We start from the raw sequence: 14422 nt of genomic DNA, 5'->3' as shown, positions 1-14422 counted from the left end.
TATTAAAAATTATGAAAAAAATACAAAAAAAAATTATTATTTTTTCTATAAGTACCTAACTCTCATCTTCCACCTTACACCACATTTCAATATTTTCTACACTTTCTACATTTCAATATTTTCTACACTTTGAGAGAAAAAAATGTCTTCGTGGAAGCTCATTGAAGATCTTACATTGTGGGAATGTTGGGTTCACACAACTCATGACCCGTTTACGGGTAATGAGATGGATAAGCGAGAAATGTGGAGTAAAATTATGAAAGCGTTTTGCAATGTATATGGAAAAGACGCCAGAAGTAGTCAAGGTCTTCAAGGTCGTTGGAAAAAACTCAACGCATCATTTACTTGTTGGAAAAACGCCATCTCTCATGCTTTCGGTAATGTATGTAATGGGACAAGTTAAGTGGATCGGGTGACAATATTTTTATTTATTTATATGTATTCCACTCGCAACTCCGCCGTGTAAGTTTATCTTACATTGCCGGTCCCAAGCCCGGATAAAGGAGGAGGGGGAGGGCGTCAGGTAGTCGACAGCCGGCACTCCATGATCATGTCGAATCCTTATGAAAATGAATCCAGAACGAAATTGCGCTAAAGCTAGGGCGTCACCCGTAAGTGGCGCGCTGTGTGGCCCGAGCACAGTGATAAGTGAGCAAGGGTCGCTGTATCTCCATCGGCACCCGGATGCAGTGTTAAATGAGCAAGGGGGCTATAGAAACTTCTTTTCGAACGACTCCACTCAAAGTTGTTTGGGAGCATATGCTCCTATCAACTTTACACGGGACACACAAAAGAAGTACTTTGATCCTATTAGACGGGGAAGGGTGAAGAAGCTAGGACAGAAGGGTAAAGTTCAAGAGAGCAAAATGCGTTTAGGAACGTGGAATATAGGAACCTTGACGGGAAAATCTATGGAAGTAGTAGAAGTTATGGTGAGGAGAAGGATAAATATTATGTGCCTACAAGAAACTAAGTGGGTTGGTCGTAAGGCAAAGGATCTAGAAAACTCAGGGTTTAAACTATGGTATTCGGGCACAAATAGAACGAGAAACGGTGTTGGCATCATCATGGACAAGACCTTGACACAAGATGTTGTAGATGTCAAGAGGGTATGAGATAGAATCATGGCAATCAAGATTGTAATAGGACAAGAACTTATCAATGTGATTAGTGCGTACGCACCTCAAGTAGGGTTGGATACGAGTTCGAAGGAGAAATTTTGGGAAGACCTTGGAGACTTGGTGCAAGGAATTGCTCAGACGGAGAAGTTATTTATAGGATGAGATTTAACTGGACACGTGGGCAGGGAGACAGGCAACTATGGAGGTTTTCATGGTGGCCATGGTTTTGGGGAGAGAAACGAGGATGGGGAAGCTATCTTGGATTTTGCAATGGCATATGATCTCTTCTTAGCCAACACCTTCTTTAAGAAGAGAGAAGAACATGTGATCACCTACAAGAGTGGGTCGTCAAAAACACAAATAGATTTTCTTCTAATGAGGAAAGGGGATCGTATAACTTGTAAGGATTGCAAAGTTATACCAGGAGAGAGCGTGGCTAATCAACATCGCTTGTTGGTGATGGATGTACATATCAAAAGAGTGAGAAAAAAGAACAAGACTTGGAAGTGCCCAAGGACTAGATGGTGGAATCTAAAAGCAGAAAAACAAGCCATTTTCAAAGAGAAAGTAATCACCCAGTGTGTTTGGGATAGAGAGGGGGAAGCTAACCAAATTTGGGATTCCATGGCTAGTTGTATCCGAAAAGTAGCAAAAGAGGTATTAGGAGAGTCCAAGGGCTTTGCCCCACACCAAAAGGAATCTTGGTGGTGGAATGAGGAGGTACAAACAAAGGTGAAGGCTAAGAAGGAATGTTGTAAAGCCTTATACAAGGATAGGACCGATGAAAATGGTGAAAGGTGTAGAAAAGCGAAGCAAGAGGCGAAGAAAGCTGTGAGAGAAGCTAAGTTAGCGGCTTATGACGATATGTATAAGCGACTAGATACCAAAGAAGGAGAGTTGGATATCTATAAACTAGCTAGAGCAAGGGAAAAGAAGACAAGGGACCTAAACCAAGTGAGGTGCATCAAGGATGAGGATGGAAAGGTTCTTGATACAGAGAACGCGGTTAAAGACAGATGGAAAGGTTATTTTCATAATCTTTTCAATGAAGGACATGAAAGGAGTGCTTCTTTAGGGGAGTTGAGTAACTCAGAAGAGTGTAGAAACTACTTTTTTTATCGTAGAATCCGGAAGGAAGAAGTGGTTGTAGCTTTGAAGAATATGAAGCATAGAAAAGCAGTAGGCCCAGACGATATACCAATCGAAGTGTGGAAAGTTTTGAGAGAGACAGGTATAACATGGCTCACCGACCTTTTCAATAGGATTTTGAAAACGAAGAAGATGCCAAATGAGTGGCGAATGAGCACTTTGGTGCCTATCTACAAGAATAAGGGCGATGTACAAAATTGCATGAACTATAGGGGTATTAAGCTAATGAGTCATACAATGAAGCTTTGGGAGAGAGTCATTGAGCATAGATTGAGGCAAGAGACACGGGTTTCGGACAACCAATTCGGGTTCATGCCAGGGCGCTCAACCATGGAGGCAATCTATCTCTTACGAAGATTGATGGAAAGATATAGAGATGGGAAAAAGAATTTACACATGGTCTTTATAGATTTGGAAAAAGCGTATGATAGGGTCCCAAGAGACATTCTTTGGAAGATTTTAGAGAAGAAATGAGTACGAGTAGCATATATCCAAGCTATAAAGGATATGTATGAAGGAGCAAAGACTGCCGTAAGAACTCATGAAGGACAAACCGAAAGCTTTCCCATAACTGTAGGATTACATCAAGGCTCATCCTTAAGTCCTTACCTTTTTGCGTTGGTAATGGATGAGTTAACAGGACATATTCAAGATGATATTCCTTGGTGTATGCTTTTCGCAGACGATATTGTGTTGATAGATGAAACTCAGGAAGGGGTAAATGCAAAGCTTAACCTTTGGAGAGAAGTGTTGGAATCTAAAGGTCTTCGCCTAAGCCGATCAAAGACAGAATATATAGAGTGCAAGTTCAGTGCAAATGGAGGCCAAAACGAGTTAGGGGTGAGGATCGGAGATCAAGAAATACCAAAGAGCGACCGTTTTCGTTACCTAGGATCTATCTTGCAAAAGAACGGAGAATTAGATGGAGATCTCAACCATAGAATACAAGCTGGATGGATGAAGTGGAAGAGTGCATCCGGCGTGTTGTGTGACCGCCGTATGCCACTGAAGCTCAAGGGAAAATTTTATAGGACGGCAATAAGGCCGGCGATGCTGTATGGCACAGAATGTTGGGCGGTGAAGCATCAACACGTACACAAAATGGGTGTAGCGGAGATGAGGATGCTTCGTTGGATGTGTGGGCACACGAGAAAGGATAAGATTAGGAATGCGGATATCCGGGGTAAAGTAGGAGTAGCCGAAATTGAAGGAAAGATGAGAGAAAATCGGTTACGGTGGTTTGGACATGTGCAAAGAAGACCTACTGACGCTCCGATTAGAAGATGCGACTATAGGACAGAGGTTCAGGGCCGAAGGAGTAGAGGAAGACCTAGGAAAACTTTGGAAGAGACCCTAAGAAAAGACTTAGAGTACTTGGATCTAACGGAGGACATGACACAGGACAGAACACAATGGCGTTCTAAGATTCATATAGCCGATCCCACTCAGTGACTTGGATTTTCCAAGTCTTAAACCGAGAAGTTTTCCTCACTCGGGAAATTAAGGGAACACTACCTCAACCTACATGCTCCACTCACAAAGCTTCAACATACAAGCTTCAACAAAAGAAAATTCAAATAACTTAGCGAAGAAGGCTTTGGTGTATTTAACACAGTACGTTGAAATGAAGGAAAGCTTATTTATTGATATCCCCGATAAGTTACAAATATGTACATATACTTGAGTCAAAATAAACAAACAAGAGGGAGCCTTCACAAAGGTTGCTTAGGAGAAGTCTCAGCAGTCGGTAGAGCCCCAGAAAGAGAAGGCACCGGAGGGGGATCATTCGGAGCCTCAGTACTGGACAAAACCTTAGAAGGAAGAGGCATCAGAGGTTGATCATTTGGAGCTTCATTACGCGGTACAGCCCCAGAAAACGAAGGCAATAAATGCCTTTGGAACAAACCCACAAATCTCTGATGATCAAGTAAAACCTGACCATCAGATTCCTTCATCTGGTCAAGCTTCCTCTTCATGTTTGTAGCATAGTCATGTGCGAGCCGGTGCAACTGTTTATTCTCATGCTTGAGCCCTCTAATCTCCTGTTTGAGACTCATCATTTCAGCCGCCAATGATTCAACTTGGCGGGTTCGAGCAAATGGGCGTTGGGCCATATTAGACACAGAACCTGCACACTGAACACTGAGAGCCAGAGAATCCTTAACAGCCAACTCATCAGACCGTTTGGAAAGTAGTCTGTTATCTCTAGGAGTGAGAAGGTTCCTGGCCACTACCGCAGCGGTCATATCATTCTTCATCACGGAATCCCCAACGGTAAGAGAACCAGCAGGGGAGACGAAGGATGGGCGCCATATGTTGTCTGGAGAAGGCGGGGCTGCCTCTTCAACAAGGTTCAAGTCAAAACGACGGTCGAAGGGGCCAGACATTTTCAAAAGTGTTGAAGAGAGAAGAGGTCGGACAAATCAAGATCTTAGAAGTGCAAGAATGGAGCTTCTACTGGTGGATATTCAAGTGTGCTTTGGAACTTAATGTCAGCCCCTATAAAAATCTGCACTCGACGAAGCTTCAGAAATCGAAGAGGCATTTGCTTTCTCAAAAGCTGGGCTGCTCAGAGACCACGAGGGTCGATCTCAGAAATCGAAGAGGCGTTTGCTTTCTCAAAAGTTGGGCTGCTCAAAGACCACGAAGGCCGATCTCAGAAATCGAAGAGGTTTGCTTTCTCAAAAGCTGGGCTACTAAGAGACCACGAGGGCCGATCTCAGAAATCGAAGAGGCACCTACTTTTCCAGCCTTGTCAGCACCTGTCACACGCACACTCAGCTTTGCGAAAATTATGGGCATTCTGTCGAAGATTTCTGGCGAAGTAGAAAGCACATGAATCGTACTGTTCAATCACCCACTTCCCACACGCAACAGTAACTCATGGGTACCACAGATAACTTTGCCAAAGTTCTCTGACAAAGTTGAGACACGTGAAGCTTGTAGCTCCCGCTACATCGCTCTGACCAAGAAGGGTAAAAGAATTGCAAAGAAACAACACTAACAAAGTTTAGACACATAAATTTTGAAGGTCTAGCTACCATATTATTACCCATAAGGGTAAAGGAACAGTACCACTGCTGGATAATTGGAATGTCCCGGTGTGTCAACCTCTGTGCTTCGTGGCAAGGTAGACTAGCAAACATGCCCAACATTTACTCACATTCGAGAAAACACTCCCAACAGGATTGCTTGCTCCAAAACCGAAGAGGCACCGCCCTCCGAATCTCGAGAGCCAGACTCCCAACATGATTACTTTCTCAAAAATCGAAGAGAGGGTAAAGGAACAGTACCACTGCTGGATAATTGGAAAGTCCATGTGTGTCAACCTTTGTGCTTCGTGGCAAGGTAGACTAGCAAACATGCCCAACCTTTACTCACATTCGAGAAAACACTCCCAACAAGATTGCTTGCTCCAAAATCGAAGAGGCACCGCCCTCCGAATCTCGAGAGCCAGACTCCCAACATGATTACTTTCTCAAAAATCGAAGAGATGGTAAGGAACAGTACCACTGCTGGATAATTGGAAAGTCCTTGTGTGTCAACCTCTGTGCTTCGTGGCAAGGTAGACTAGCAAACATGCCCAACCTTTACTCACATTCGAGAAAACACTCCCAACAAGATTGCTTGCTCCAAAATCGAAGAGGCACCGCCCTCCAAATCTCCAGAGCCAGACTCCCAACAGGATTACTTTCTCAAAAATTGAAGAGACATCGCTCTCCGAATCTCGAGAGCCAGACCCCCAGCAGGATTGCTTTCTCAAAAATCGAAGAGGCATCGTTCTCTGAATCTCGAGAGCCAAATCCCCGACAGGATTGCTTGTTCGAAAACCGAAGAGGCACCACTTTCCCAACTTCAAGAGCTGGATCTCCTTGGATAAAGCTTGTCTGTAATCTTCACACGCAACATCAGCTTTCCAGATACCACATATCACTTTTTCAAAGTGCTCTGACAGAGTTAAAACATGTGAAGCTGGCAGCTCCCACTACCGTGCTATGACCAAGCAGGGTAAAGGAATAGCATTATTACTTGATGTTAGGGAGACTCCTATATATGTCGACCTCCATCCCTAACGGACAGGCAGACCTACAAAAATGCTCAACCCTTTCTCTTATCTGAGAGGGCACTTCCAACGAAGCCTTTCGAAATATTCAGCTTTCTTTCCCCCCGATAATACCTCTGTAAACAAGCTATACTAGAGCAAGAATATCTCATATCATCAGGGTTAAAAGCAAGAGTATCCCATATCATGCTTTTTCCCTGTCTTTTCCTTTGGCCTTGTTCTTACCTGCAAGACAAGGAGAAAGAGAGCAATCAGTCAGCACTTAGAATCAAACTTCCAGCCAGGAACTGATTGCCTGGAACCCCTTACCTGATTAATTACCTGGCATTGCTCTCGAGTACTCATCTTCAACATCTTATGCTTCCAGAGAAGATACCGCATCTGCCTGAGGAACAGATAGGGCAAGTGAGAAGGATACAAGGAAGCATGTGGAGACAAGCGTAACAGCACACGTGCCGATACATCCACTACTCTGTCAAAAGAAAAAGTATCTCATATCAGCAGGGTCGAACGTACTCTAGATTTGATGGACTTGTTTTGACCCTCAAATTCTTCAGTCGGCCTTATACTCTGGAGGAAACCAGAAAACCCTCCAGCCCGGTTCAAGAATAAGTCTGTGGAAAGTTACTTCTTCAAAAGCAAAAGTATCTCATATCATCTCTTCTCATTTTTCTTCTCTTTATCCTTCATGCTGCCTGCAAGATAGGGAGAATGTGAACAATCAGCCGGAGCTCTGATTGTTTACCTTGTCTGTCACCTTTTTCAGCAGATCCCCTAGCCCGGCGACTTAGGGGACTCCTCCTACATGGTTTGTATCGCGCTTGACCAAGCCTGAAACTACAAGTAAGCTTCAAGTGAAATTGATACATTACCTTGTGCATCTCCACCAGTTACAGATACCACCCCTGGATGGAGGAAGAGTACTTCCAGAGAAGATGCCACATCTACCTATGAGACAGATAAGGCAAGTCAAGACGATACCACACTCCGGTACTTAGAAGTTTCGTGGTTACGAGATCATTCTCCCACAATATTTCCTATTGTCATTTGTACTAAATCATTCACTTGTACTCACTAAAGGAGAGCTTGAACCTATGTACTTGTGTAAACCCTTCACAATTAATGAGAACTCCTCTATTCCGTGGACGTAGCCAATCTGGGTGAACCACGTACATCTTGTGTTTGCTTTCCTATCTCTATCCATTTATATACTTATCCACACTAATGACCGGAGCAATCTAGCGAAGATCACAAAAAGTGACCGTTTTCGCTACCTAGGATCTATCTTGCAAGAGAACGGAGAATTAGATGGAGATCTCAACCATAGAATACAAGCTGGATGGATGAAGTGTAAGAGTGCATCCGACGTGTTGTGTGACCGTCGTAGGCCACTGAAGCTCAAGGGAAAATTTTATAGGACGGCAATAAGGCCAGCGATGTTGTATGACACAGAATGTTGGGCGGTGAAGCATCAACACATACACAAAATGGGTGTAGCGGAGATGAGGATGCTTCGTGGGATGTATGGGCACACGATAAAGGATAAGATTGGGAATAAGGATATCCGAGGTAAAGTAGGAGTAGCCAAAATTGAAGGAAATATGAGAGAAAATCAGTTCCGGTGGTTTGGACATGTGCAAAGAAGGCCTACTGACGCTTCGGTTCGAAAATGTGACTACGGGACAGAAGTTCAGGGCCGAAGGGGTAGAGGAAGACTTAGGAAAACTTTGGAAGAGACCCTAAGAAAAGACTTGAGTACTTTGATCTAACGGAGGACATGACACAAAACTGAGCGCAATGGCGTTCTAGGATTCATATAGCCGACCTCACTTAGTGGGAAAAGGCTTTGTTGTTGTTGTTGTTGTTGTATATGTATTCCACTCGCATCAATATTTTAATTTATTTATTTGTGTTACACGCACATTTTTTATAATACTGTCTTATCCCACATTTATAGACACTACAAGCACAAACTTTCTATAATGTGAAGAACCACAACAAATCATTCAACAAATGGGAATGTTGGCAAATTGTCAAAGATTGCCCCAGATACAAAATTATGTCAACCGGTCCAGAAGTTGTCATGCATGGCATGGGTCTACATAGTTCGCCAGAACCAGACACGGCCGAACAAGAAGGCGACACATTTGAAGACAAGGAAGGGACGCCTAAAGAAGTGCCGGAGACCCAATCGACTCGTTAGTCCCTCAGGCCTCAAGGTAAAAAGGCATCAAAGAAAAAGGTAGTTCTTCAAAAAATGACTACACTAAATATATGGAGGAACTTGCTCGCCAAGGTGAACTAAACATAGCGTGGGAAGCGGCTAGAGATGAGGAAAAAGCTGCTGCTATGGGAGCAATAATAGCAGCTACTGAGGCCCGTGACGCAGCGACTGAGAGACAAAGAGAAATAGTTAATCAAGAGAACGAGATGATTAAAGAAGCACATAATCGAGAAAATGAGATGCTTAGAGAAGAAATGATAGCTCAAGCAGATCGTGACATTATGAACAAGTCTCTAGTAGGACTGTTTCCGAATTCAAAATACTTTTGGACATCGGAAAAAAGAGATGTCGTGCGAATGAGGCGTGAAAGAGATGTGGAAACAAGTCAAGGGGGTTATAGCTACACAAATCCTAGCAACGAAGATCCTAGCACCACATATCCTAACTCCAGAGACTTTGTATAATTTCGTATTTATTTGTAGTACTTTATTTAATTTCTTGTGTAATTTCTTATTTATTATTAGTACTTTATGTAATTTCTTATTTATTTTTGTTTATAGATGTAATTTCTTATTTATTATTAGTACTTTATGTAATTTCTTATTTATTTTTAGAACTTTATGCAATTTCAAAAAAAATTTAATTTATTTAAACCCATCAAATAAGATTACATAACATTACCAAATAAACTTAAAAAAAAAAACACACACACCAAATAAAATTACATAAACTAAAAAAAAAAATACTTTATTCTTCAACCACAAACTCATTTTAATTATCTTCACCTTCTTGCAATCCCCATTGGTGCTCAATCAAGTCATTTTGGCGGGTTACGTGCTAGTATGGCTCTTGCACATCAGTGTACCGTTGAATGATCAATTCATTGTAATGTCCATCCCGTTCCAACGGCTCGTGTTACACGGGATCTTCGGTCTGGTCATAAGCACAGTAGATACGTGTTCTTGAGTTGTTCATCAGATCCGGCTCATATTCATCGACGACATCATAATCATACTCATCTTCCACAATCATGTTGTGGAGAATAATACACGTCGTAATGATGGATCGAAGAGCCTCGACATCAAACAGTCTAGCAGAAGACTTGACAATCGCCCAATGAGCTTGCAAGATACCAAAACAACGTTCCACATCCTTCCTACACCCCTCTTGACATTTTACGAAGTGTTTTTCTTTTTCAGTCTATGGATGTGGCACTGTTTTGACAAACGTAGACCATCTTGGGTAAATGCCGTCTGTAAGGTAGTATGGTCCGTCGTATTTAGTGCCATTAACATAATATGTGCATTTCGGTGATTTTCCTTGTAGTAGATCGTCGAACATTAGGATTGAGCAAGGACATTTAGGTCATTTTGAGCTCCTGGAACACCAAAAAAAGTATGCCAAATCCATTTATCAAATGAAGCCATCGCTTCTAAAATGATACTTTTGGCTCATTTTCTGTTGCCATAAGCTCCTTGCCACGTACTTGGACAATTTTTCCAAGTCCAGTGCATGCAGTGGTTGTAGCTTTGAAGAAGATGAAGCATAGAAAAGCAGTAGGCCCAGACGATATACCAATCGAAGTGTGGAAAGTTTGGGAGAGACAGGTATAACATGGCTCACTGACCTTTTCAATAGGATTTTGAAAACGAAGAAGATGTCAAATGAGTGGCGAACAAGCACTTTGGTGCCTATCTACAAGAATAAGGACGACGTATAAAATTGCATGAACTATAGGAGTATTAAGCTAATGAGTCATACAATGAAGCTCTGGGAGAAAGTCATTGAGCATAGATTGAGGCAAGAGACACGGGTTTCGGACAACCAATTCGGGTTCATGCCAGGGCGCTCAACCATGGAGGCAATCTATCTCTTACGAAGATTGATGAAAAGATATAGAGATGGGAAAAAGGATTTACACATGGTCTTTATAGATTTGGAAAAAGCGTATGATAGGGTCCCAAGAGATATTCTTTGGAGGATTTTAGAGAAGAAAAGAGTACGAGTAGCATATATCCAAGCTATAAAGGATATGTATGAAGGAGCAAAGACTGCCGTAAGAACTCATGAAGGACAAACCGAAAGCTTTCCCATAACTGTAGGATTACATCAAGGCTCATCCTTAAGTCCTTACCTTTTTGCGTTGGTAATGGATGAGTTAACAGGACATATTCAAGATGATATTCCTTGGTGTATGCTTTTCGCAGACGATATAGTGTTGATAGATGAAACTCAGGAAGGGGTAAATGCAAAGCTTAACCTTTGGAGAGAAGTGTTGGAATCTAAAGGTCTTCGCCTAAGCCGATCAAAGACAGAATATATGGAGTGCAAGTTCAATGCAAATGGAGGCCAAAACGAGTTAGGGGTGAGGATCGGAGATCAAGAAATACCAAAGAGCGACCGTTTTCGTTACCTAGGATCTATCTTGCAAAAGAACGGAGAATTAGATGGAAATCTCAACCATAGAATACAAGCTGGATGGATGAAGTGGAAGAGTGCATCCGGCGTGTTGTGTGACCGCCGTATGCCACTGAAGCTCAAGGGAAAATTTTATAGGACGACAATAAGGCCTGCGATGCTGTATGGCACAGAATGTTGGGCGGTGAAGCATCAACACGTACACAAAATAGGTGTAGCGGAGATGAGGATGCTTCGTTGGATGTGTGGGCACATGAGAAAGGATAAGATTATGAATGAGGATATCCGGGGTAAAGTAGGAGTAGCTGAAATTGAAGGAAAGATGAGAGAAAATCGGTTACGATGGTTTGGACATGTGCAAAGAAGGCCTACTGACGCTCCGATTAGAAGATGTGACTATGGGACAGAGGTTCAGGGCCGAAGGGGTAGAGGAAGACCTAGGAAAACTTTGGAAGATACCCTAAGAAAAGACTTAGAGTACTTGGATCTAACGAAGGACATGACACAGGACAGAACACAATGGCGTTCTAAGATTCATATAGCCGATCCCACTCAGTGACTTGGATTTTCCAAGTCTTCAACCGAGAAGTTTTCCTCACTCGGGAAATTAAGGGAACACTACCTCAACCTACATGCTCCACTCATAAAGCTTCAATATACAAGCTTCAACAAAAGAAAATTCAAAGAACTTAGCGAAGAATGCTTTGGTGTATTTAACACAATATGTTGAAATGAAGGAAAACTTATTTATTGATAGCTCTGATAAGTTACAAATATGTACATATACATGAGTCAAAATAAACAAACAAGAGGGAGCCTTCACAAAGGTTGTTTAGGAGAAGTCTCAGCAGTCGGTAGAGCCCCAGAAAAAGAAGGCACCGGAGGGGGATCATTCGGAGACTCAGTACAGGACAGAACCCTAGAAGGATGAGGCATCAGAGGTTGATCATTTGGAGCTTCATTACGCGGAACAGCCCCAGAAGACGAATGCAATAAATGCCTTTGGAACAAACCCACAAATATCTGATGATCAAGTAAAACCTGACCATCAGATTCCTTCATCTGGTCAAGCTTCCTCTTCATGTTTGTAGCATAGTCATGTGCGAGCCGATGCAACTGTTTATTCTCATGCTTGAGCCCTCTAATCTCCTGTTTGAGACTCATCACTTCAGCCGCCAATGATTCAACTTGGCGGGTTCGAGCAAATAGGCGTTGGGTCATATTAGACACAGAACCTGCACACTGAACACTGAGAGCCAGAGAATCCTTAACAGCCAACTCATCAGACCGTTTGGAAAATAGTCTGTTATCTTTGGGAGTGAGAAGGTTCCTGGCCACTACCGCAGCGGTCATATCATTCTTCATCACGGATGAGTTTTTGTATATTATGTGGAATGTTTGATGTATAATATTTGTATATTTTGGCACTATATGTCTTGTTAATTTTTTTTATTAACGTTTGTTTTGGCCAAAACTTGAAATTTATTAATTTGGTTATACAATTTTTTTAGTACCAATTAATTGAAAATGATGCATATTTACGTTTTTTAATTAATATTAACAATGGTAGTGTCGGTTAAGACCGTTACTATTTTGAATATTTTATTTATGTAATGGTTTTCTTACGTCGGTTTAGGAATATTTTATTTATTTAATTTTATTACAATGTCGGTTAGAACCGACAGTATGGTTGATATATATTATAATTAAATTGCTAAGTTTGAATATTTTATTTATTTAATTGTTATCTAACGTCGGTTTAGTATATTTTATTTATTTAATTGTATCACAATGTCGGTTAGAACCGACAGTATGGTGGATATATATTATAATTAAATTGCTAAATTTGAATATTTTATTTATTTAATTTTATGGGAATGTCGGTTAGAAGCGACAGTAGGGTGGATATATTATAATTAATGTTCAAATGTACGTCGCTTTAAACTGACGCTAAGGTCAGTGTCGCTTTTAAACGACGTTGTATAGTGGCGGATTAAGCGAACAAACCGACACTGAAGGCCTTTTGTGACGCAAGCATTAGTGTCGCTATTGAAATGCGACATTACATTGTTTTATGTCGGATTTTTGTCAAATTTCCGACAGAAATTGGGTTTCTTGTCGGTTTTTGCTTCGCCGGTGATAGCCTATATTGTAGTAGTGTATGTGGCTCTATGTATTTAAGCCTCCAAAGACACATCTCTTCATCTTCAAGTAATTAACAGTGCAAAAATGTATATAGTGTGAGCTTACATTCATCTGAACTTCATAATTCTCTCTTAAGGAAGGTAATACAAGTTGCGAAGTACCATCTCGAGAACACGCTTTCCTAAATATGAATCAAGAAAGAGTAATCCACATAATAAACAGCATATCATCAGATACAAAAATAAAACAAAAGTAAAAAATAAAAAATTAGTTTGATAATATTTCGTTTTTATTGTTGTCTAGAAATCGAGGGGAAATACATGAGGGAAATGTATAGAGATAGGTGCACATTAAGAACACTTGAAATTGAAACGTAAACTGTTGTAAGTTATTTTCACGTTCAAGATTTTGTTTTAAAGACAGGCCAAAGTTAAGTAACTCTTGACAATGTGACCAAGTCTAGTTTAATACATTTAATACATGAAAAAATGATTAACCCATCACACATTCAATTTATCCAACTTTCTAAGTCTTGTACTGTACTTGCACAGGCCGAGAGGAAGTTTTAAAGACATGATTGAAATCAGATACAATGATAGCGAATATATAATAAGTTTCTACTCACATAGATGCTATAAAAAAAAATTTACTAATCGGCTTTCATATCCGACTTACACCATGGCAAAACTTGAACAATATACAACTATATTGGATATTATTTGGACACACAAAACTGATTCTTTTTAACACTCTTCAATATAGGTGAGACCCATGTACAATGGTAGAGCTTATATGTAATAGAAAGTGTGTCAACAAGTATGTTAATTTTGTATCTAAAGAGTTTTATTGTACTATTATATATTGGAACAATCCTTACATGGTGATGAAAAAAAGAAAGAATAAAAACTGAAAGAGTCATACTATTCGGATACACAAAATCAACCCATCTATTGACACACTCTTTAATACAGGTGAGGTCCACATACAGTTGTAAGACTTACTTCTGTTAGAGAATGTCTCGCCAAGTGTGTTAATTTTGTATATCCAAATAATTTTATTGAAAATAAAAAATATCTAATAAAAAATAGAATCTAGTCCCTAAGCCTTCTTTCATCCTGGCCATGCACAGTGCAATTTACATAGAGAGAATCTTGTACCATATCAAGGAACCGAAAATAAGTGTACCTTAATGTCTTCTTAGAAATAAAGAACCACAAACTCCCCAAAATCCGACAATGAAACCTAGGGCTGCAAAAATATAGAACCAAGGAAGCTCATCGTGTTCATTGTCTGCATCTTGGT

The sequence above is a fragment of the Malus domestica genome, chromosome 03 (assembly GCF_042453785.1).
Source record: "Malus domestica chromosome 03, GDT2T_hap1".
Taxonomy (NCBI): Eukaryota; Viridiplantae; Streptophyta; class Magnoliopsida; order Rosales; family Rosaceae; genus Malus; species Malus domestica.
Note: the sequence above shows the minus strand (reverse complement) of the source record.